Consider the following 22,923-nt stretch of genomic DNA (forward strand, 5'->3'; position numbering starts at 1 on the left):
CCCCTGCCCCCCCACTGCTCAGGGGAGCACCTCGATGCCCGTCGGGCAGTTTCTATCTGTGATTCGGGTCTTGATCGATGAAGCCAACAGGGAGAGTTACGTGTCCGGCTTCAGCACGTGGGGCAGGACCCCAGGAGGCGTTCGCGAGCTGAACTGGATCGGCAGCCCCCACCCCCACCCCCGTTCCCGCGGGGTCCTGAGCGAGGGCGGGTTCACGCGCGGTAATTAACCTGGTCCCTGTTTTAAACCTTGTCTGGGGCTGGGCGTAACTGCAATCGTTTCGGACTAGATGGTGCATGAGGATGTAGCAAAGCGTGGCCGGAGGGGAGGGAGAGACAGCGCTGGCAGAGGACAGGGGCCTTCGGCTGCCACCGGAGCTGCATGAACCGCCGCCGGCCGCGAGGGGCTGAGGGCTGGAGCGGGACCAGGAAGGGTAGGGGTGGCCGTGGGGACCACAGCCCGGTCAGCTCTCAAGCCCCAGGGTGTGCTGCGCTGTGCTCTCCAGAGACATGGATGCTGGACGGGCCGCAAGGGCCTGGACCGCTGACCAGACGGAGCCGAAGGATGACAGGAAGTACAGAGCTGCAGCGACAGCCCCGGGGGCCAACTTGAAACGGCCTCGAGGAGGCTGCTCCTTGCTGGGCGACATCCGTCCTGGGCATGACTTAAGGCCTCTGTGTGCCCGCCCCCTCCGCCCTCCCCCGGTGTCTAGGACAATCGAGGCGGCGGTGGCTGTCCCCTGGCACGGGAAGGAACGGGAACACGAGGGTGCACGGCCAGCCTGGGATAGAAGCCCGAGGCCGACACTCGTTTCCTGTGGCACAGGTGTGCGGCACACTCACACCCGCACGGAGACAGGCCACCCACTCGCCCCCTCAGACACACCTCCCTCACAGGCGCACACGCCAGGGATGCCCCGGACCCGCCCGTGTGCCTGGGCTGCCTCATGGCCCACATGACCTCCCCCCCCGCCGGGGACGGGGCCAGCAGTCCGGGCCACCTGGGTGTCCAGACACTGCCCAGGCTGCCTCCCAGGAACGGCCCCCGCCATGCCTGGACACCTGCCTGCTCCCGGCAGGAGCTCATTAACTTGTTTTTCCAGCAGCCCGTGTCCCTGGTCAGCCTGGCCTAGGGCTGGACACTGCCCGGTGACACATAGGCCTAATGACAAGGCCGACGGGGTTGTGAGCACTGTTCCTGCGTCTGTCAGCGGCTGTCACTTCCTGCTACCTCAGTGTGTCCGAGGGGCCTGCTCTGGGGGGAGCCCCGGGCGAAACCCTCCTAAAACCTGTGCCCGACCAGGCTGCCTGGACTTCATGCTGCCCGGACAGCCGGAAGCTCAGCCCGGCCGCCCTGAGCCGGGCCCGGCCGAGACCCCTGCAGGCACGCGGCTCTCCAGCCCCCTCGTTTCCAACCGCAGCTGCCGTGGTCCCCAAGAAACCAGTTTTTGTGTTTTTTTTTAAAGTTAAGTTAGGTATTTTAGCACTTGTGTGAAAGTTCCGCGGCTGAGCAAAGCCGAGGTGACGCCCGGCGGCCGCTTCTGCAGAGACGTGACCAGCCTCTCAGCACACGGCGGCTTCTGCCGGGAGCGCTGTCCGTCCACGCTGGAGTCCTGCCGCCCCCCCGCCCCGGGCGTCCCCCCGGACAGCAGCAGCCATCGCTTAGTGCTGCTCCCCGCGCGCCGAGTCCCGACGGTCAAGTTCGTGCTGGCGTCCTGACCTCTCTCTCCCCAGGACTCACGAAGCAGAGGAGGGGTCAGTGCTGCACCCCGTTCTCGGCTGGGTTTCATTTTGGGGGACGGTCCCTCCGTCGCTTCCCTCCTCCCTGTGTGTACGCTCAGCCGCCCAGTCAACGACTGACTGAGCCTGTGACGTGCAGAGGCTGTGCTGTCCCCGGGTTCGTGGCAGACGTGGGAGATGCACGATGACACGTCGCAATGAGTCTGTTGCGGGAAAAGAATAGCGGGGCACAATCGACACCATGGCAAGTGGCCAGGCCGCCCTCCCCGAGGGGACCTGAGCAGAGCAGGTGTCAGCCAGGCGGAGCGGGGGCGGCGCGGGGGGAGCCTTCTGGGCAGGGAGCCTCTGGCAGTTTGTTCCACAGGGTGCAGGGACGGGAGGGCCCAGGTGCCCGCCACCCTCAAACCCTGCAGGGCTGGGAGTGGCTCTCAGAGCTGGGGCGGGCACCGGGCTCCGGGCAGGGAGCGCTGGTCTGCAGCCATCCCTGGCCGCCTCGCCGCGCAGCTGCCGGCAGATGGCTCCGTTCGGGTAGACCTGACTGAGCCTCGAGCAAGGCCACGATTCCTGGGAGGCGGCAGAGCCCAGTCACGTGGTCAAGACCAGCGCCTGGGAGCCAGGCAAACCCAGGTGGGCGGCCTGGCCCTCCCACCCGCCCGCCGTGGAGTCTCCTGGCGGCTCAGCCTGTCCAGCCCACAGAACCTTTGGGGAATTAAAGGGGATGCTGCATGCTCGGAGTCTAACGTGCAGCAGGTGGCGGGTACATGCCCGCTTTTATGCCTGGCGCCATCGCTTATTCCAGGCTCTCAGAGGAGCAGGGTGAGCACAAAGGAGAGAGTGAAGAGGGCTCCTGTCCACGCTGTGCCCCTGCAGGCTCCCGAGGCCATGTATGGCCATCATTGCTGCCCCACCTGGTGTCCCAGCCTCCAGGCTTGTCCTGCCTGGGGAAGGCCCAGCAGCCCTCGGATCGGACACCTGCTGTGTCAGCTGCTTCTTCTCGTCCGAACCACCAGCTCCGACCCTGCAGACACAGAGCTGGGGCACCGGGCCCCACCTGGCTCGGCTCAGGCGGGGGTGTCGCTCTGAGCCCAGGCATCCTCCAGCACTGCCTTCAGGCGAACAAGACAGGATGCCATGGAGAAGCCAGCGGGGCCCTGCTGACGTCCCCGCCACCCCCCGCTCCGCTGCGAGCAGCAGAGAAATGACCGGAGGAGCCACTGTCCCTGGTTCCGCCAGGGCGTCCCAGCAGCCTGGACGGAGGAAGCGGATGCTGCTCGTGAAACCGCAGGGGACGGCCAGCACTCGGCATCTCGGGGATGAGAGATGTAAACGCAACAATGATTTGTCTCAAATACACGAGGCGAAATCCGCGGGCCCACAGGACAGCCGCGGTCGGTGTCCCAGCACCCGGAGCTTCTGCTTTGCTGTGCGGACAGTCCATGCACTGGGGGTGGCCAAGCCCTACCCACGCAGCCAGTCCTGCAGGGTCCCCCAGGGGCGGACCCCTGCCCACCGGGGTCTCCTCTTCGGTTCGCACAGAATTTGCAAACCCCTCGGTTTCCGAGCAGGGCTGAGCAGGGCCAGGCCCACGAAGGGCTCCACTGCCCCCCGCCACACCACGTGGCTGCTGCTCAGGGCCATACTCCTGAAGACCGGAGGTGGATCCTTCTCCTCCCCGTGGCCCAAGGTCTGCAGCAGGGGCCGGACTGGCTTTCCTGGAGCAGAGGGGCCTGGAGGGAGGGCAGGGCCCACTCCCTCTGCTCCTGCAGGGCCCAGCTCAGCCGCTGTCCCTGGGATCATGCCAGGGGAGGGTCTGACAGGTCCTCAGTCAGCAGTGATTGCCGCTGGCCCCGCCCGAGGGTGTGTGTGTGTCTCTGGGCTGTCTGTCTGTATAGTCCGTGTGTGTGTGTGTGTGTGTGTGTGTGTGTGTGTGTGTGTGTGTCTACGGGCTGCAGAATAGTCCGAAGTCACAGCCCACGCCCTCTGTCTGGCTTTCCGTCAGGGCCACGGGGAGGCCAGTGTCCTGGAAAACGAGCCCACAGGATGTCTGACTCAGACCTACTTCCTCCTGTCCCCTGCCCGCCCACAGCTGCGGAGCTCGGCGCCCGCAGCCCAGACCCGCAGGCCTGACTCACCCCCTGGCCGTCTCCGCCGGAGAGGTTCCTGAGAAGGGCAGTTGGGGACACGGGAAGGAGGCCCCGTGAGCCCCGAGGAGCCCGTGCCAGGGTCCCTGCGGCCCCGAGCCGCCCTGCCCGGATGCGTTGGGGTGGGGGGGGTGACGTCCCGGCCACTGCTGCCCCTCGCGTGAAACTCCTCGCCACGTCTCCCTGCCCAGGTTGTCGGCTCTTTCCCCCGGTCTTACCGATTTACAGAAGTTGTTGACACATTTCCCGACCCTTATCCTCGTCAGTGATGTCCGTGGCGAATACCTTCTTATTTTTAACTTCTCTCTCACTTTTTTAAAGGTGATTTTGATTAACCAGTTCTTTTTTAACGTACTCAAATTTATCAGTCTCTTATGTTTTAGTTAGAGCTTTTTAGTGTATTTAAGAAATCCCTGCTCCAAGGTCACGGATAGTTCATCTAGGCTTTCTAGGCAAAGTTTTAAGGAAAACTGTTGAGTTTGAGCCCTTGATCGGCTGGAGCTGATTTTGTGTGTGTTGGGAAGTCGGGGTCCTATTTCTTTCCCACATGTTAAACTGTCCCCACCCCACGGTGGGCGATGGCTTTGTTCCTGTGGGGGGTGTATGTGGGGAGGGGGGCGCCTGCGTCCGCCTCTCCCCGCTTCCCCTCAGCTCCTCAGCAGCTCCGGCCAGTCGGCTGGGGCCCCTCGCTCCTGCTCCCCAGCTTCCCAGGCACCTGCCCCCTCCAGGATGGCATCTTGGCCTGGCCACCCCCTCAGGGCCTCCCCCCACTGTCACTCAGGCAGGAGGGTCCCGAGAGGCACCTTGTCCCCCTCCTCCCTCCCTCCCTTCCTTCCCTGGCCCCGCCTGTCTAGTGCTCAGAACCGGGTCCCACAGGTCAGCCTGGGGCTGAAGTCCCGCTCTGCCATCTCCAGCCTCCCGACCCTGCTCCGCCAGGCGGGACAGCATAGCACCCACCATACGGGGTGGCCTTGGGGACAGGCCTGCCGGGGACAAGTCCCTGGGTCCTGGGTGAAACCCCAACCTGAAGGAGGCAGAGAGAAGGCCTGTCTGAGCCCCATCATTGGGTCCCTTATTCCACAGACGCCCCACCCACACTGCGAGGGGGCGAAGGGGCTGGAGGCGCTTCTCTAATGGGCCGTCCACTGCGAAACGCCCTTCACCTCCCCAGCCGCATGCGTGGGGTCAACCCCGGTGCGTGAGCGTAAGGACAAGGGGAGGGGGGAGGGAGGTCCGGCCACCACGGAAGCCACGTGTTTTAATCCCCTCCCCCCACATACAGCCTGGGACAGGAGGGGCGATGAAACTCCCGTTTGTCTGCACAGCGCAGAGGCGGCCGTTTTACCTGCTGATGATAAAACTCAGTAGAGCTGTGACCAAAACGGGCACGAAAAATTAAGTCACTAAATTAATTAAGTCACTAAAAATTAAGGCCGTTACTGCCCACCTCCCACCGGTGCGGATGGAAGGTGCTGGCTACAGGGATGAGTTTGTCCGGAAGTGGGGGTAAGTTTACTTGGGACCCTCTCCCCAGCAGACCCCAGGGCAGGGCAAGTCCCTGGCCCCCCAACAGGCAGAGACTCTGGGAAGGAAGCGACTGGACACCCTTAATCAGTTCAGCGAGAAGACCAGCCTGGATCTTGGGAACCCGAGGGCACCAAAGCCTGAGTCCCGAGGCCAGCACTCACCTTGAAGCTGAGTGTCCGGCCTGTGGGGCCCCACGCACAGGTGTAAGCAGACTTGCTGACAGTTCGGGAGATGCCACAGGCTTGCACCTCTGTGAAACGGGCCATCACCCCTGCAAGAAGGCCTCAGGATGGGCCGGGCAGCGTGCTCTACCCCCCGCCCGGCTCGGGTGAGCCCTCTCCAGGGACCCCACCCCCTGACACGTCTGCGGGGACCTCGCCACTCCGTTTTCGGCACGAACACTTTCTTTCTGCAATCTGTCCAAGTCTCTGCTCTACTCGTAGCTGCCACCTCCACTGGAGCTCTGTTTTCTTTGGTGCTGTGGGCTTATTTCTCCACACTCATCGGTAATTGCATTTCGGTTGAGTGTGGAAATGCTGGAAACAAGTGTGCCGTGCCGTCTGCCATCCCGAACCGCAGCCGTGAATGTTCAGTCAATCACCACCAACACGGATCCGCTTCGCAAGCCGGCGAGCTCAACCGCTGGTTTGGACCAGGCCCCTTAGAGCCAGGAAGGCAGGTGCCAAATGGTCGTGGCTCTTAGGGCAATGCAGTAATGATGCTCGTGACTCTATAGGCTAGGAGTTTGGACTGCCAGGTTGAAAGAAAGACACACACGTAAGGAAAATGAAGGAAGGAAGGAAGGAAAGAAGGAAGGAAGGAAGGAAGGAAGGAAGGAAGGAAGGCCGGCCGGCTGGCAGGCCACCGAGTGCCCGAGGCCATCGAGAATCCTGCGCATGCCCAGTGCCGGCTTCTGTCATCAGAACGAGAGGCCGGTCTCCATGGCCAGCGACTTTTTGGAGTGTTTCCTGCTTGCCTGTCACCGCTCTAGACGTTTCTACGTGTTTTAGTTGCTAGAGCCTCATATTAGGTCTACAAGGTGGAACCGTTACTGTGTCCATTTTAGAGATGGGGAAACTGAGGCACAGAGCTGTTATGTGACTGCCAGGTTCTGACCCCGGGCCCTGCCGCGGCCCTGACCGTGGTACCTGGAGCCCTCTGCCCGCCCCGCACTGAACCCGGAGACCCCGAGCAGGCCCCAGGGGATGGGGAGTTTCCCGCAAGCTGGGCTCCGGTTACCATCTGCGCCAGGGGACCCTGGCGTTTGAGCCGCACGGCTGCTGTCTCATAAAATCTTCACGTCTCCAATGCTGGCACATGACAGGCTGGCACAGGCAGGACACACACGGCGGAGCTGGTGACAGGGACACCAATCAGGGCGAGTGACGCGCCTGGAGACAGGGACCTCTCTGCATGGTCCTGTGCCGGACACTAGCCGGGTGGACGGTCCCAGACAGAGCCCTCTGTGGCTGGGACGCCCTCCCCCGCCACGACCTCCCTGCTACTCTGAGGCCAGGAGAGTGGTGCGGGGGTCTCAGGGAATGACTGTCCCTTTGGGGACAGTGGGCAGAGCTGAGGCCCCCTGCAGCCACGGGGCCATGGACCCACGGCCCAGGAAGCTTTGCCTCCATCTACCCTGTGGCCCAGACACCCACCAAGCTCGGGCTGGCTACAGGCGCCCCAAGTCCCTCCAGTTCCTCAGTCCGATCTCCTCCTGGGGCTGGTCCCTCAGGGAAGGCCCGGCCACCAGGCAGCAAAGCCAGGAAGGTCGCAGAGGTCAGCGAGGACTCCCTGCTGCCGAGCCGGCATCTCCTCTCTCGACTGCGGCCGCCTCCCGCCCGCCTCCCGCCCTCTCTCTGCTCACCCCGCTTTCGCACACGATCGCCCGCTCCCCTGACCCCCCCGACTTCCAGATTTTCCTGTGCATTCTTTGAACGGAAACATATTTGCCATACTATTCTATAAGCGTGTCTCCCGGGACATCGCACCTCGGACATGCCCCGCTGTCATTAGACAGTCTTCACGAACGTAACTGACACGCACCATTGTGTCAGGCCGTGTGTCCCTCACTGCAGGTGTTTATGCTGTTTCACCGTGATGAGTTAAAAATCGTCATGCGTACATCTTGGGCAGAAACTCTAATTATATTCCCGAAGTAGAACCGCTGGGCCAAAGAGTATGCGTGTTTTCTGCAAAGGCTGTGTGTGCGTGTGTGTGTGCACGCGCGTGTGTGCGTGTGTGACAATCTGAAACCTCTGGAGGGCTTGCAAGTGTAGCACAAGAACTTTTTTCTGACTGCTCTGAAGAGACGTGGCTGACTGGGGAGGCTCGTAGCCCAGGAACATTCCCTAGCGATGGGGACGCTGCGCCACGTTGGGACGGTAAAGCCGTCCAGCCCCCATCAGGGAGCCGACGGTGACACACGGCCGCTCCCGCCATGCGCATTCGTCTCGTCCTCGGCTCCTTCTGGGGTTGCCGTTTGTCCTTGTGTTGCCTGTTACAGCAGAAAGATCTGGTTTAGAATCATGTGCCCACTCATGTGACAGGAGGTCCTGACGGGAAGAGCCCACAAGCCCTGACTGGCTCTTACAGGAGAGCCTGACAAACAAAGGAGACCCGCCCCACACATTCTTGGGGTGCACACCCACTTAAGGAGCTTACTCACGGGAAAGCCCAGCACAAAGCTTCCCGAGACACTCCAGCGTGACAGCTGGGACCCATGAGGAAATGCAGCCTGACTGCAGCCACTTGCCCTGCAGTCAGGGCCACCGAGCTCTGACTCTCTTACGGCCTGTGGCTGTGGGACAACGTGCCTTTCCTTGCACAGGGGACGGGCCATGCAGAGACCCTGGTCGAGTCACTTTTCCCCTCTGGCCTGGGCTGTGAATCCCAGGCCTCCGCAGAGCTGGCTTTCGTCCTGTGACCCCCGGTAATCTGTGTCCGGGCGGCTTCTTGCGAGTCCGCCCCTCGGCTGTGCCTTGGGCAAAAGTTCTCCATCCCCCGTCCCCCACATCTTCCCTCCAGGGGCTGCTGCCTACAGCTCTGGATCACAAAACGGAGGGAGCCTCGGGGAACCTGCATTGTGTCCTTTTTTCTCCAAGGACACCTCTAAAGACATTTTAAGGATACGTGTGGGGAAAAAAATTTAGATTTTCAAAAAGAGTAAACATTACAAAATAAACAGCACACTTCCTCTTTTCTGTGGCTGTTTTTAGCTCCCGGCGCTCCATTGGGAGTGGGGTGGCAGCCTGTGCCAGGGCGCACGCAGAAAGATCTTTTTTATCAGCTGCTCAAGCCTCGAGGGACGGAGTGCCATTTAAAGGAAGCAAAGCATCGCTCTCACGGGTGCGATGCTGGTCTCGGTGCAAACGCACAGGTGAGTAAGGAAGGAAGATGACTTCCCTGGACCAGCTCTGCAGCCGAGGCCCCGCGGCTCCTCAGTGAAAAATCAGGACGGGGAAACTGAGACCTTAGGTTTATAATGAGGCTCTCATGACAAAATGTGCCCAGAGTGCCTGGCACACTGCCTGATACATGCGGTAAAAGGTAGTTATTACTGCTATAGGGATCATCGGTGTTTATTTTGTGATTCCAGTGATTATACAGTACGTCACCTCTCCAGGGATCAGCAGTCCTTGTGGGAACTGAGCCCACAAGATGTCCAGGAAGAAGGGTGGCTGTGAGAGTTCCACAGAGTAAATATCAAGGATTCTGAAAGGGTTCCCAATGGCCAAAGTTGGAAATAATAATAATAATTTATTATTATTTGAGAAAATAATAATAAATGGTGATACTATTGGAGGACCGCCCATAGAGTGAAATGTCTCAGAGTCCAAGCTGATATAAATAAATATTCCAATAAATAGATAAATGTGGGCAAAGGAAGTGTTTTCCCACAGAAAATTCTTATTAATAAATGTAGAGAAACGAGGAAAACGGAGTATGAGACTGTTTATGGCCACTGGGCGAAATCCGAGGAGAGCCGGGAGTCTGCACAGCTTCAAAACCTAACCGCCCCCAACCCAAGATCTATACGAACTACACTGGGGGAGATGGAAAGAAACGGTCGTTCCGGATATTTTTAGATCAGAGCTTCTCAAAAGCTCTCTCCCTGGACCTCCCCCTACCCCGACGTGGCCTTTTCTCTAACGGAGCCTGGCTTACTGACGGAAATGCTGATTTACAAGACACCAAAATCCTTGAGACAAAGAATTACAAACACCGAAGGCTTGAGATTAGGGTGAAAGAAAAATATGAAGCGAACGCACACAGCTAAACGTCAACGGGCTGGGCCAGGCTTGTTTTGCACGACGTCTGCAGTCGCATCTACCCTGCCCCATGGCCCTGCCCCTCGCCCCGGCCCCCCGGGAAGGGCTGGGATCCGGGGCCACTTTCTCCTGATGAATTAGGTCACGGCTGGCTGGAGATCTGGGAAGAAGCTGAGAGGTGACATCTACATGGTAAGGACTGAGCCGGACACCAGACTCCACTTAGTTCTCCCAGAGCAATAGGGACGACAGGGAAATAATTCAAGAATCCACGGGTACAATCTCTCCTTGGTATTTTCTCGAAAGCCCATCACGAGGACTAGAGATGCTCTCTCATTTTGGGATGCAGGTTGATGTTTCTCTGTATGACTCTGCAAGACCAAGGGTCCCAGATCCACACAGGTGACAGCCTTTCGAAGCCTTTGGTGCAGGTGGGCTGCCCATCTGCATCCCTTCCAGCGTACCCCCATCGCCCCCACCAAGGGCTATTACGACACCCTTAATCTCTACCCCTCCGATAAGAGAGTCTTGTTATAATTCACAGCTGATGCTTCTTCAGATGGAAGTTCTCCCCTGAGGACTTCTGCACTTCCCCGTTCGATGCACGTGTCCAAGGACTTTCGTCCATTCTGTCGTCCATCGAGGTGTCTGTCTATTAAAGCCCTTTACTCATTAAGTGTCCTAAACATTTAAGAGGAGCGTTGACGCTATGGCCCCATCATCACGTCTTTATCGTGATAGTGAGGTAGGTGTGAAATGGCCAAGTGCAAATGCAGGGGTGAGGGAGCGTGTGCAAGGTCACTCCGGAGAGGGCTGCCGAAGATGGGAAAGTGACTGAAATAACCTGGCAAACTAGGGGGCCGCAGGAGTTCCGTAAACTGGAATGGACAGAGCGGGGCACAGGCTTGGTAGGAACAGAGTGACGGGAACGGAGATAGGGGGAGAAGGAAGGGAGCTAGGCTAGGTCCAGTCGACCAAGCATGAGCTTCAGCTAAGGAAGGAAATGTATTATCAAGGGATGGGGAGAGTGTTCGCACACACACATGCACACGCGCACACACGCAGACTACCTATGCAGTATATGTGACCACTGTCCCTATGCATTGCCTCTAATACTCAACAATTCTGTTTATAGACATAACTGTGATAAAAAGTACAATTTCATCACTTTAAAACCAGTCATTTACATACATGAACGTGCTTATCTGCCGCTATAGGAAAACTCCGTTCCTGAACAGAGAAATGAAGGAAAGCAATAAAAATTGTTGGATTCACCTACAATACCAACTCTTCCCTTGGGGGGTGAGGGGAGGCCAGGGAATTGCCATAGTTACACATGATTTGTAAAGGTATATGGTTTAATAACAGCTATAATTATGAAAAGGTTAATCCATTATTGCTGAAAACACCAATCTGGTTCACAGTGGGAATATACCAGAAAATACAGTGTTCTTCATTTCTATTTAGGGGATACTTTTCTCAAACAAGTTGCCTTTAAGGAATATTAATTAAAATCAAATTGTTCTACAGCACACACAAAAGTTACGTGAAACGGACCACAAACGAATGTGACGAGGAACACTGATTTTCTTTTAAAAAACATATTTTGGATGTGGTTCCATAGTGTAGTGGTGAGCACGTCTGCTTTACACACGGGCCCTGTGTTTGCATCCCAGTGCCGCCACAGTCCATGGTCTACGGCCACGCCACCCTGAACAAGGCGGATGTCTGATCCCGGAAGCTAAGCAGGGTCGGGCCTGCTCAGTACTTGGATGGGAGACCACCTAGGAAGACCAGGTGCTGTAGGCATTAATAATAATGAATAAAAAGTATATAAAAACATATTTAAAGATAGTTCTAAACAGTGGCAGTACATTAACATTTCTCAATTCTGGGCCATAGGAACACAGGTATATTATCTTATTTCCTAAATAAACTGGAGTCATTAAAGGACTGTTTCCTGTGCAAGAAAATAGCATAAATCAACAGAGAGAAAGGTGTGCCAAAACCAAACCAACCAACCAACCAACCAAAAAACCCCCATAAAACCCCCAAACCCGTGAGTGCTTTCGGGAACTCCTCTGGCATCGACCTGCAGTCACGCCGGAGGGAGGGCACCGGCACAAACTATTGGGGTCGCTGGGGCAGGAGAGGCGCCCGCCAGAAAAGCGCGCGTCCGTCAGGACCCGAGGGCCCAGCAGGGCGCGCGCGGGGACAACGAACGCCACGTTCACGGGCGGGAGGGGAAAGGAAGCGGCGAAGACAGACGCGCGGCGGAGGCGCAGGGCGTGGCCAGGCAGGGCGGGGCGTGGCCAGGCAGGGCGGGGCGTGACCAGGCAGGGCGGGGCGGGGCCAGGCAGGGCGCGGCTTCCGGTCGCCGTCCGATGGCGTCACCGGCCTGCGCGGGCTCCGCGCGTCGCCCGGAAGCGGGCCGCGTGAGAGGCGGGGCGGCCCCCAGCGCAGGCTCCTGTGCCTTGGACGTCTGCGGACGGGCCGCCCCGTGAAGCTGTGCGAGCCGAGCGGGGACAGCGGGGGACGGCGGTTGGCCTCGGCCTCCTGTGCCCTGGGTCTGGGCTTCGGGTCTGCGCGTGCGCGGCGCCGCCTGCCACGCGGCTTTCCCGGGCGACGGCCCCCCTCCCAGCTCGCCGGACCCCCGGCTTGGCCCGCCCCCTCCGGGGTCCCAGCTTGGGTGCTCAGGAGCCGCCTCTCCCCTCGCTCTCCGCGCCCTCGACTCTCCGGGCGGCTCCAGGCGGCCCCGGGCGGCCCTCCCGCGCTGCTCCCCGCGGCCGTGGGTCACCCCCACAACAGCCCCCGCCCCCCGCCGCGTAAGCGGAGCGGTGCGTCGTGCTCCCGCGCTCAGCCCCGCTCCCCGCGGCCGTGGGTCACCCCATCCCACCCCGTGTAAGCCGAGCGGCTGCGCTGGGCCCGGCTCCCCGCTCTCGTAGCCGCGCCGCTTGGAGTCTCAGCGTCTGGTGTCAGCTTCTGAGTGGGAATCCGTTCCGCGTGGACACGAGCACTTGTAGTTTTTCATTTTTAGCCTGAGTGTTTTCTCTGACAAGGGCGTCATAAGAGTTACATTGTCCTAAATAAATACGAATACTCTCCCTTGCATGTACTTAGGAACGTCGTCACTTTGTCGCCTGGTTGGCCTCGATGTCACTGGCCCTCTTGGGTTCATTCGGGTTCTAAAGGCCCGTGAAGATCCTCGCCGCCTTGTTGGATACTTTGGTTTTTGGGGGAGTTCATTTCTCCGCGAGGGTATGGGCCACCAGGAGTCCTGGTGCCCAGCCGTGTCCAGCCTGGACTCAGCAGGTAGCTTGGGAGACAGAGTGTAGGGTGTGGGGAGCGCAGTGCTGGGTTGAGGGTAGTGCGGGTCCGGCGAAGAGTTTGCGGTGAGGAACCCCCGGGGAAGAAACCGCAGGAAGTGGGCTGGGAGCCCTCGGAGTCAGAAGTGGGCGCCCTGACCTGGCTGGGACAGTGCATCGATGGGCTTAGCACCAGAAGGGACTTTAGGAGTCGGTGCCACTTGCAGATGTGGAAACAGGGCCTGGGCGTCAACTAAGGGGGTCTAGGGCAGGGTGCCTGCTCTGCCGAGTCAGCTGGGGTGCATGGCACTTCTCAGCTCCTTTTGCTGCTCTCCCATCCCTGAGAGTTTGCCCTCCGTGGGATAACATCCCCTCCGTGGCCCAGGAGATGCTTGATGGTCCTGAGTCCAGAGCTGGGGTAGGAGAGGCCAGGCCAGAGGAGGGTGAATGCATGACAAAGTGCACTACAGAGGACGGGGTGTCACCCCGCAGGTACAACGGGAATCTGCACAATAACGGGGAAGAAGGAACACCGTCACCAAACCAGCTCCCTGCAGGCTGGGGCTTAGCGGTCATGGTGTGCCTCCTTTCCTCTTTGGGTGGGGGGTGGGCTGGGTCCGGTTCCAGTGAGCTCTCCTGCTCAGGCCCTGTACACCCTGTGGGTGCTGCTTAGCTCCCACTCTCCCCACGCCCCCTGAGACACCAGCGCCTGCCACGGGCTGTGTTTCTTGAGATCTGTGGGGCCGTGGTACGGGGCAAGGGCGGGTGGGAGCGTGTCCTGTCCTAATCGCTGGTGGGCAGGAGTGAGATATTCCTGAAGGACAGTAAAAACAACAGAAAAAATCACGTCCAGGCCTACAGCCCAGGGTTTGACATGAGAACTTGCAGGCTGGGCCCAGGGCCGACACGGAGGCTGGGAGGGAGGGGCTCCCGGAGGAAGAGGTAAGGACCTGGCGTTCCCAAGGCGGGGAGGGGCGAGGGGGCCTTAGGCCTGGCAGGACCGGGGGCACCAGCCAGCCAAAGCAGGGTCCCCATGGGCAAATTCGAATGTGTCCTGCATTCCGGGTGAGGGCACTGTGAGATCAAGTTCGACATGTCCCAGTCCCAGAGTGTTGCCTGGCAACTGTGTTCTCATTTGGTTTTAGATGATATTTCTGCTTAATCTTTCTCTTGCTCTTAAAAATGGAATACAGCATGGCAGTTCTGCTATTTCAGTTCTGGTGAATCCAGATTTTACTGTATCAAGGTTTTATTGGCTGGTTAGAATTAATTATAATGCTGGGATATTTAACAGGGCCACTGTGCAACATTCACTGGGGCAAGTGAAAAATGAAGTCGAGTGCGTGTGGCACTAACGTGATCTGTCCCTCGCCGGTAACTGTATTGAAGTGTAAGTCACATAGCCATGGGCAGGAAGACCCAGGTAATGGAACTTCCTCTGCAGCTTCTCCTAGAGACCCCAGTTCAATTCAGGGGAGCTCAGAGGCTTCAGAGATCAAGGGACTCGTGACATAAATGAAACAGCTCGCAGAATTGTTCAATATGGTTTTTTCAAGATCTGTCAGCAATAACGGCCACCTGAGATGGCTTGGTCCCAGGTTCCCCATCGTCAGCATACCTTTTTTTCCTGGTTTATCTGAGTTATTTATGCAGAAAATGTTTTCGCTACTTAGAAAGTCCTGTTTCTATACACATTTCTTCGTAGACATTGTCACATGTCTCTATTGTCACATTTTTCCTCCCATCTATTTTTGAGAAATTCCTGGGACGTGAACACAGCAACAGCAGGGCGCCGCGGTCCCTCCCAGGAGCAGAGAACTCGGCCAAGGTGGCCGTGCCCCACAGGGCTAGGAACAGGGTAGCTGGTCTGTAGGCGGCCTTTGTAACTTTGTGACTTTCAGATGCACAGGCCTGTTACTTGTCCTGTCCGTTGCTGACGCTGCAATGTGTGGTTAGTGCCCTGCGGGTCCCTCTGCCTCTCCGCCCCCCCCACTCCCCTATCGGACGGTTATTTTCGTGTCGCGAAGCTGACAGACATGCCTTTTGTTGCGTAACCACGATGAAATCGCCCTCATTCTCTGGTGTCTGTGTGAGGCGTGAGCTTCGGGCCCCGGCCAGCGTCTCCCGCCCTGGGGGGGCACACCTGCGCCAGCGGCCAGGAGCCCATCCTAGCGTGAAGGCCACACCCTCTCCTCGTAGGCCATCTTTGCTTTAAAACCGTGCCCCATTTCAGTTTTTTAAAAATATTTCCACTAATACCTTTTATTTCTTAAAATCGATCATCGCAGGTCTTTTTGGTAACTATTAGGAGCCCTCCTGTGTGCTCAGGTGCACCCCACGAGGGTGTCATGGGAGTGTCTGCAGATGGTGGTTTCTGTCCTTTACTTTTTCTGGAAAACTCTCTGCAGGGCCTTCAGTCTGCTTGCCTCACTGCTTTTGGGGCATAATTAAAGAAAAAATAAACACTGCTGTGGACGTTACAGGACGTGACACTCGCCACCCTCTCTGAAGCTGTAAACATGGTGGATGTCCTGTTATTGGATTGTTATCAAAGATAGACCAGCTTATGAATTGCAACAAAACCTAAAATATCGTCAGTGAGCACAGTCAGATTAATGGTTCGTAAACCAGCTGCTTAATCGTTGTGTCACCAAAGGGCTAGCAAGATTGCCTGGCCTTCCCCAGCAGGCATTAGTCTGAGAACGTGGATTTTTCCAGTAGCTGTTTGTTTCTTTTTCCTTCATGTCCCGCGGCCAAGGCGATGGCCCACCCTGGCCCAGCCTTCTGTACCGGACGTGACTGTCGGGGCAGTGGCGGTGTGTCTGCCTGTTTGGGAGCCCAGTGCAGGCGTCCAGGCTGGGCTACGGTCTCTCATGCATGTGCCCTGGGCTCAGCTTCCCTGCCACACCGGGCTCAGGGCCTCACGGGCAAGGGACACGCTCTCTCGGAGGGCACAGGAGTCGGGGCACCTGGGAGTTTATAGCAGCACGTGAGCATGTGGTCCACGGCGGTTTCCATGCAAAGCAGTGGCTACGAGGCGGGTGCGGGATTGGACAGCCCCGCTGTGCACCTGCTGGCTGACCTTTCCTCCCTAGAGCTGAGATGGCACCAGCCGCCTCCGACGGCCACCGGGAGACACAGCCTCATGAGAAGCCGAGTGGGAAGAGCCTCCGTGAACCTGGCCCCTGTGCTGGTGGCAGCTACGCGTGCCCGTCCTCCAGGCTTCTCTGGAGACCTCTGCCCACCCAGTTCTGGTTCTGTTCACAGCTCAATGTGACAAGCAGCCCCAAAGGGCCCAGCCCACAGCTTACCAGACTAGAACAGGTGAGCAGCCAGGTGTTAAACTAGCTTACTCAGTTGATTTTTCTACACGATCAGCAGGGTGGGACTTGAAGTCACCTGGGCGGCAGAGGGTCACGTTGTGTGAGGGAGGTGGACAAAGTCAGGAGGCATTAAGTCCGAAGCAAAGACAAGTGCATTGGACTTCTGTGAGGAGCAAACCGGCAGGGGCAGAGTGACCAGCAGTTCCTCTCAAACAGCAGCCTGGGGACTGAGGGACACCGTGGCGATGGGGTCACGATGGCACGCTGGCGAAGGCTCTGTGCAGAGCCGCGCTGTGGGGAAGCTGCCTGTGACGCCCGCACGTGTGGCCAGTGCTGAGTGTCATTCCCTGTAACTAGGTTCAGCTGCATACACAGGAACCCAAAATCACAGTGGCTAAAACAGGACAGAAGTGCACTTTTTGTCACGTGAAGGAAGCACAGAGGTGGGCACTCCAGCTCACGTGAAATTCTCGGTGGGGTCCCTAGTGACCGAGGTGCTTCCGCTCACTCCCACGGCGGCTGCTGGAGCTCCAGCCTTCACATCTGGCCACCCCCAGCTGTCGAGGGGGTCTCCGGCAGCTCTCAGACTCCTGCTTAGATGTCATCTTTCCCAGCTTAGTTGCCACCTTCGCTGACTGCAAGGGAGTCTGGGAAATGTGTGCGTAATTCAAATGGCTGCGTGTGCCTGGAGGTCAGGGGACCGGTCGCTAAAGAGGGAAGGCAGGACTGCGTGTGGTGTGCTGTCACCACACGTGTGTATTTTGGTCCTTGTCCCCAGCATGGGCTGCTGCCCCTAAGTCCCTTGAGGTTTCACCCCACTGCTCCTTCTCCAGAGAGAAAAGGGACTGGCCGTGGAGTTGGTGACCGGTCATGGCCGCATGATGACGCCTCCATAAAGCCCCAGGCGTGCAGTGGCCGAGAAGAAGGGGCCGCAGTGGATAAGCTGGGGAGACTTGGTGTAGGGTCAGCTGACGGGACGGAGGTGAGGTAGACGGGGGCGAAGTGGGGACCGAATCTCAGGGTGGCCACTGTTCCCCGCAAAGGGCGGCAGCACAGAGTAGGGCTCCGGGCGTGCGCGGGAGGCCCCGGCACGCAGGGCTGCCACAGGCCGCCGGTTCGCGGGGAGCTCGGGCTGGGCCTGTCCTATGGAGTCGGCGTGTGGGGGGCGGTGGGTGCTCGGTGCCACGGCCAGGGTGGTGACGCTGACGGAGGTGGCGGAGCAGCCACACAGCTCCGGGGACACGGACGCCGAGAGCTTTGGGAGAAATGACACCCAGCAACGGAGACGCTGGGCTAAAACGAACAGAAACAGGGCGACGTGGTGAGCTGGAGGCCGCACGGGAGGGCGTTTCAGGCAGGAACCGGACACACCGCGCCGCTGGTCAAGCAGAAAGGATTTTTGGCACGATGGAGAAGGACCTCGCCAGGCCAAGGCCGCGGGGCTTCTGGGCGCAGCAGCCACGTGCGGGAGGCTGTCCTGACCGCGCCCGGAGCTCGGCCACCAGCCTAGCCACCGCCTGGTCCCTCCTTACAAAGGTCGGGTCCTCTGACAAATCCGTTTGAGGCCGGGAGCCCCTCCCTGTGCCTGTCCCGCGGGCTGCTCCTGCCCCTTTTGGGAACAGCAGTTGTGCCTGTGACTCAGCAGATGGGGCCCGATTAAGCCTGAGCCCTCTGCGTCCCCTTCCCGCAGGACGCGCCTGGGAGAGGGCCCCGCAGGCGCGAAGCTTCGACCACCTTCGTCCTCTCTCAGCCAGCCTTCCTGGGCGTGGCGCGAACTGCTCCGCGTCCTCCCTCCCGAGTGGCTCCAGCCCGGCCCCCACAGAAACGCCGAGGGCACAGAGTGACAAAGCAGCTGAGGGCACCGAGGAAGGGGACGTAGGGCTACGAAGACGAAGCCGCCAGAGGAAACGGCCGCAGAATGAAGCCGTTCCCCTGGCTTCTTGTTCAGCCGTGGAGAAGGCCACACACCGGCCCGGGAGGGGACCAGGACCTGCCGTGTGCAGAGAGGAGGGAGGTGCCGTGCAGAGGGGACCTGGGGGTGGGCGCTAGGGCCGGAGAGCCCTGTCTCCTGAGCTTTCCGTCCAGAAGGCCCTGACAGATGAGCTGGACAGCGCCTGTGTGTCCCCTGGCACTGCTTCCGACGTGGCCCCTCGCGGGGTCTGGCAGGGTGCAAACACGGAGGCCAGAACGTGGCCCACACAGTCTGCCTAGGAGGGACCGGCGGGCACAGAGCTCGGCCTCTCCCCGGCCTCTGCTGCGGTGATGGGGACATGATGGGGTTCTCAGCAAGGATCTTGGGGACAGATGTCATGCGTGGCTGGTCCAGAGCAGCCAACGTCGCATAGTGGCTTTTGCCTCCGTTAAGGTGTGGTCTGCATCAGCATCTCTGGGACCTGCATGGGGAACGCAGTTTCCTGGGCCCGCCCGGACCCCCTAGACAGTCTGGGGGGAGCCCCGCCATCTGCATTTCGCCAGCACTCGAGTGAGTCCGTGTCCACGCGGCTTCAGAACCAGCGGCATTGATTGGTGAAGGTCCCCGGAGTTCAGTGAGGCTGGGCTGATCTCGCCGCCTCTCCGTCCATTCCAGCTGCTATGACTCACGCACAGAGCTTATGTCTGACAGTTCTGCGGGTCCCGAAGTGAGGCGCCAGCACTGTCTGGCAGGGGCGGTCCCGGATGGCTGCCTCGCCACCGTGTCCTCCCGGGGTGGACGGCTCCGTGAGGCCTCTACCCTCATGATGTCATCACCTCCCAAAGCTTCCACCTCCGATGAGCATCACGCCGGGGGGCAGGACGTCACCGTTACGAATTTGGGGGACACAAGCACTCGCTCCGTTGCAGTATCTGAGCCTCCAGTCGCTTGGCGGGGCTGTAGCACGGTGTCCCTCGCATGGCAGGGAACGAAAGATGTGTTTGGTTCCAACTAATAACAATTCGAAGCCAAAACAAATCAGACAAGATAAAAATCAAAACACGGAAACTTGATTGTCTTAGGATCGTATCCGGCAGACGGATCTAGGGAACCGGGCTGTGTCGCCGGACCATGTCACCGGGCTGTGTCGCCGGACCAACTCCATCTCCAGAGCTCTGCCCGCTGTGCTGCTTTCTCTCCAGCGAGCCCTCTGCACATGGCAGCAACACCAGCTCGGGCCGATGGTGCCCCCCAAACACAGCTGCTCTCTGCTTCCCAGACGCGGGGCACGTTGGCCTGGAGGTGGTTGCTGGGGCCCTGGGGTCATGCTCACCCTGGAGCAAGCTTGCGTCCAGAGGGAGCAGCCTCAGCCAGGTGCCTGGTCCTGAAGAGGGTGTCCCCCCCGCCCTCAGCCCCCAGATCCCAGGGGGAGAGTGCCCAAGGCTGCAAACAGACCCACAGGGGGACTCAGCGACTTTGTGCTTTTCTTAGAGTGAGGACTTTCCTGTCCTTCCCTCTGAGCCCTCCCAGGCTCTGGGGAACGTGTCCTGTGACACATTCATAGACCTGCCTGCCACTGGCCACTTCTAGGACACAGAGACCTGAGCAGGGGGTGCCAGAGCCAACGCGGGAGTAGCCCCCTTAGCCTTCACATTCACACCTGATTCTGACGACCCCTCGGGTGGGTTTCCTGCACCTGCTGGACTTGAGGGTGGGCGTCTGAGTGCCGGCAAGGGTGCGCATTGCCCACCCGGAGCCCGTGGGGGAGACGGATTCATCGAGCAACCTTTCATTCTGCGAAATAGAAATGAAAAGCCCCTGGTCCTTGTTTACCGGAAGATAAATCATAGTTATCACGGGCAACAAAGTGTTCATTAAATTCGACACAAAGTATGTATTTAAAGCGTCTGAATGTTTCCTGATGGGAGCGTTTTCAAGGGCATTTCTCTCAGTGGCTGTTTTCGTTGGCCAGTGCACAAGGAGCCAACATCTACCTTGGAGAAAGGTTGAGAGGGGCCGTCCGTCCACAGTGGGTGTTGGCAGCTCTCGTCCCCCTGGCGTTGGCTCGGGGCCTGGACGGAGCCCCTCCCCTGGCCACCCCAGCGGCCCTGTGCACTGGCCCGGGGCCTTCCCGTTTCTCCTCCTGGGGCACCTCTCAGCATTCCTCGAGTTGTGACTCACTACCTTTGCCACTTCTCGGGAGAGTCATCGAGACAGAGGGAGGCCACTTCCTCCCGCCAGTCTGAGAGCATCGGAGTGGAGGCCGTTGAGGCAGCCGCGGACCTCTGCTCGCAGCCCGTCCCGGAGACCATGGGGCCTCTGCGTGCGGGCTGAGGGGAGCCCAGGCCCCCAGAAGACAGAGCTGAAGGATGCTGGGAGGAGGGAGGCCCCCGTGTCTTGTCGGGTTGGCTGCGTGTTCGCGTGGGCTCAGCGGGAGGCACCGGCGGAAACCAAATGTCAGCTTCCTCGCGAGCAGCCGGTGTGAAACAGGCTGCATTTTTGTCTGGATGCTCAGGACGATATCTTACAATTTAAAAAATGAGCTTCCCACAGGGCTGACGAAGATGTGGAGAAAGGGGCGCCCTCGTGCCTGTCGGGGGGACTGCAAAGTGGTGCAGCCGCTATGGAAAACAGTCTGGAGGTTCCTCGAAAAATTAAAAATAGATCTACCGTATGACTCAGCGATTCCACTGTTGGGTATTTACCTGAAGAAATCCAAAATACTAATTTGAGAAGATAAATGCACTCCTGTGTTCATTCGGCATTATTTACCATAGCCAAGATGTGGAGGCCACCTAAGTGTCCATCGATAAACGAATGGATGAAGACGAAGTGGTACAGCCATAAAAAAGAATGAAATCTTACCGTTCGTGACAACATGGGTGGACCTAGAGCAGGGGTCCCCAACCCCCGGGGCGCGGACTGATGCCAGTTCGTGGCCTGATAGGAACCAGCAGGAGGGGAGCGGCGGGCGAGCGAGCGAAGCTTCGTCTGTATCTGCAGCCGCTCCCAGCGCCGGCATCACCGCCTCAGATCCTCAGGGGTTACATTCTCATAGGAGCACCGGTCCCTGGTGTCACAAAGGCTGGGGACGGCTGACCTAGAGAATGTTGTGCTGAGTGCAATAAGTCAGACAAAGACAAATGCCATGTGATTTCACTTATATGTGAAACCTAAGAATAAAATAAATGAACAAACAAAACAGAAAGAGACTCGTGGATACAGAGAACATTTTGATGGCTGCCGGATGGAAGCGGGTTAGAGTTGGGTGTAAAAGGCGAAGGGATTAAGAAGGGCAAATTGGCAGGTACAAAATAGTCATGGGGACGCCAAGCACAGCACAGGGAATAGTAGGGTAACAACTACGTATGGTGCCGGGTGATTACAAGACCAGTCGGGAGGTCACTCTGTAAGGTATACAGATGCCCGACCACCACGCTGTACACCTGACACCGATATAACATCAACTGTCAACCGTGACTGAAAAATAATTAAACGAATAAATAATACCCTCCGCGCTCCAAGACCTGAGCTTCCCGTGGCTCCAGGAGTGCCCTTCCGGTCCGGCCGGCCGCCCCCCAGGGCAGTGTGCGCTGCGATCCTCACTGTCCTAGCTTCGTGGGAACCGCTGACCGAGCGGGACGTCAGGACACGCACGAGGAGGACAGAAATGGGGAGGCGGGCAGAGGGGCCTCGCTTTCTCCGGCCGAGTGGAGTGCCCTGGTCTGGGGTTTTCTCGCGTCGGACGTGCACATTCGTCATGACTCGTGACCGAGCATGTGGAGGGTGTGCAGACAAACAGAACCGTCCCCAAGTCAGGGCAGAGGCGGCTTATCCGGAGCTTGCTAGGGCACGGCGTTGGCCACCGTCCCTTGCGTTTGGCAGAGATTCGGTGGCGGGCAGGTGGGAGAGGGTCACGGTGACCCCCGGGCTGCAGACGGAGGCTGTGGGCCGGGGACCGAGGGGGCTGCCTAGGAGCGGGCGTCCCCTTCCATCACTCAGGGCCACGTTTGGCTGTCCTCGGTTGATCCTGAATTGAAAGTGATGGGCCAACAGACACTGACCAAGTCCTGACCGCCTGTGCCTACGGCAGCAGAGGCTGTGGGTTGGAGCTCCGGGTCCCGCATAGCCTGGCCAGGCCACACACTGTGCAGTCACATTCCGTGTCCCCAGCAGCACACTCTGTCAGGGCCGGACCCGCTGGCCTCTCAAGTCTGAATCTGCTTAGAGGGGCCGGGTGCTCCCACTCGAAGGGTCTCTGATGGGCAGCTGCAGGGGTGTCCTGGGTGCCACTAGGGAGAGGGTAACAGAAGGCCTGTGGGGGGTTCGGGTCCCCTGCAACCCCCACAGCAGCTCTGTGTCTGTGTTTCATTCATTGTTATCTACAGGTCCTCGTAATTTAGAAAACAGCATAAAATCACTGAATCTAAAACACCTGGGTGTTAAAAAAATCAAGTGGTTTATTTCTTTTTTTTTTAGGTGAGGCGACCCTTGGTTGACCTCACAGGTTGCAAGGACCTTGTCAGCTTATGATCTCTTATTTTTCATTTTTCACGCCTACAGCACCTGGTCTTCCTAGGTGGTCTCCCATCCAAGTACTCACCAGGCCCGACCCTGCTCAGCTTCCGAGATCAGACGGGATCGGGCGTGTTCAGGGTGGCGCGGCCGTAGTCAAACGGTATTTCAAAGGGTCAGTGGACTTAGCGGC

The 22,923-nt window shown here is 58.8% G+C and overlaps 1 pseudogene; it reads right to left on the reverse strand.

Annotated features, from left to right (window-relative positions):
* Positions 1-22,769: 22,769 nt before the first annotated feature.
* Positions 22,770-22,888, reverse strand: LOC120617056 (uncharacterized; annotated as a pseudogene).
* Positions 22,889-22,923: the final 35 nt, after the last annotated feature.

The sequence above is a fragment of the Pteropus medius genome, unplaced genomic scaffold (assembly GCF_902729225.1).
Source record: "Pteropus medius unplaced genomic scaffold, Ma_sr-lr_union100, whole genome shotgun sequence".
NCBI classification, from domain to species: domain Eukaryota; kingdom Metazoa; phylum Chordata; class Mammalia; order Chiroptera; family Pteropodidae; genus Pteropus; species Pteropus medius.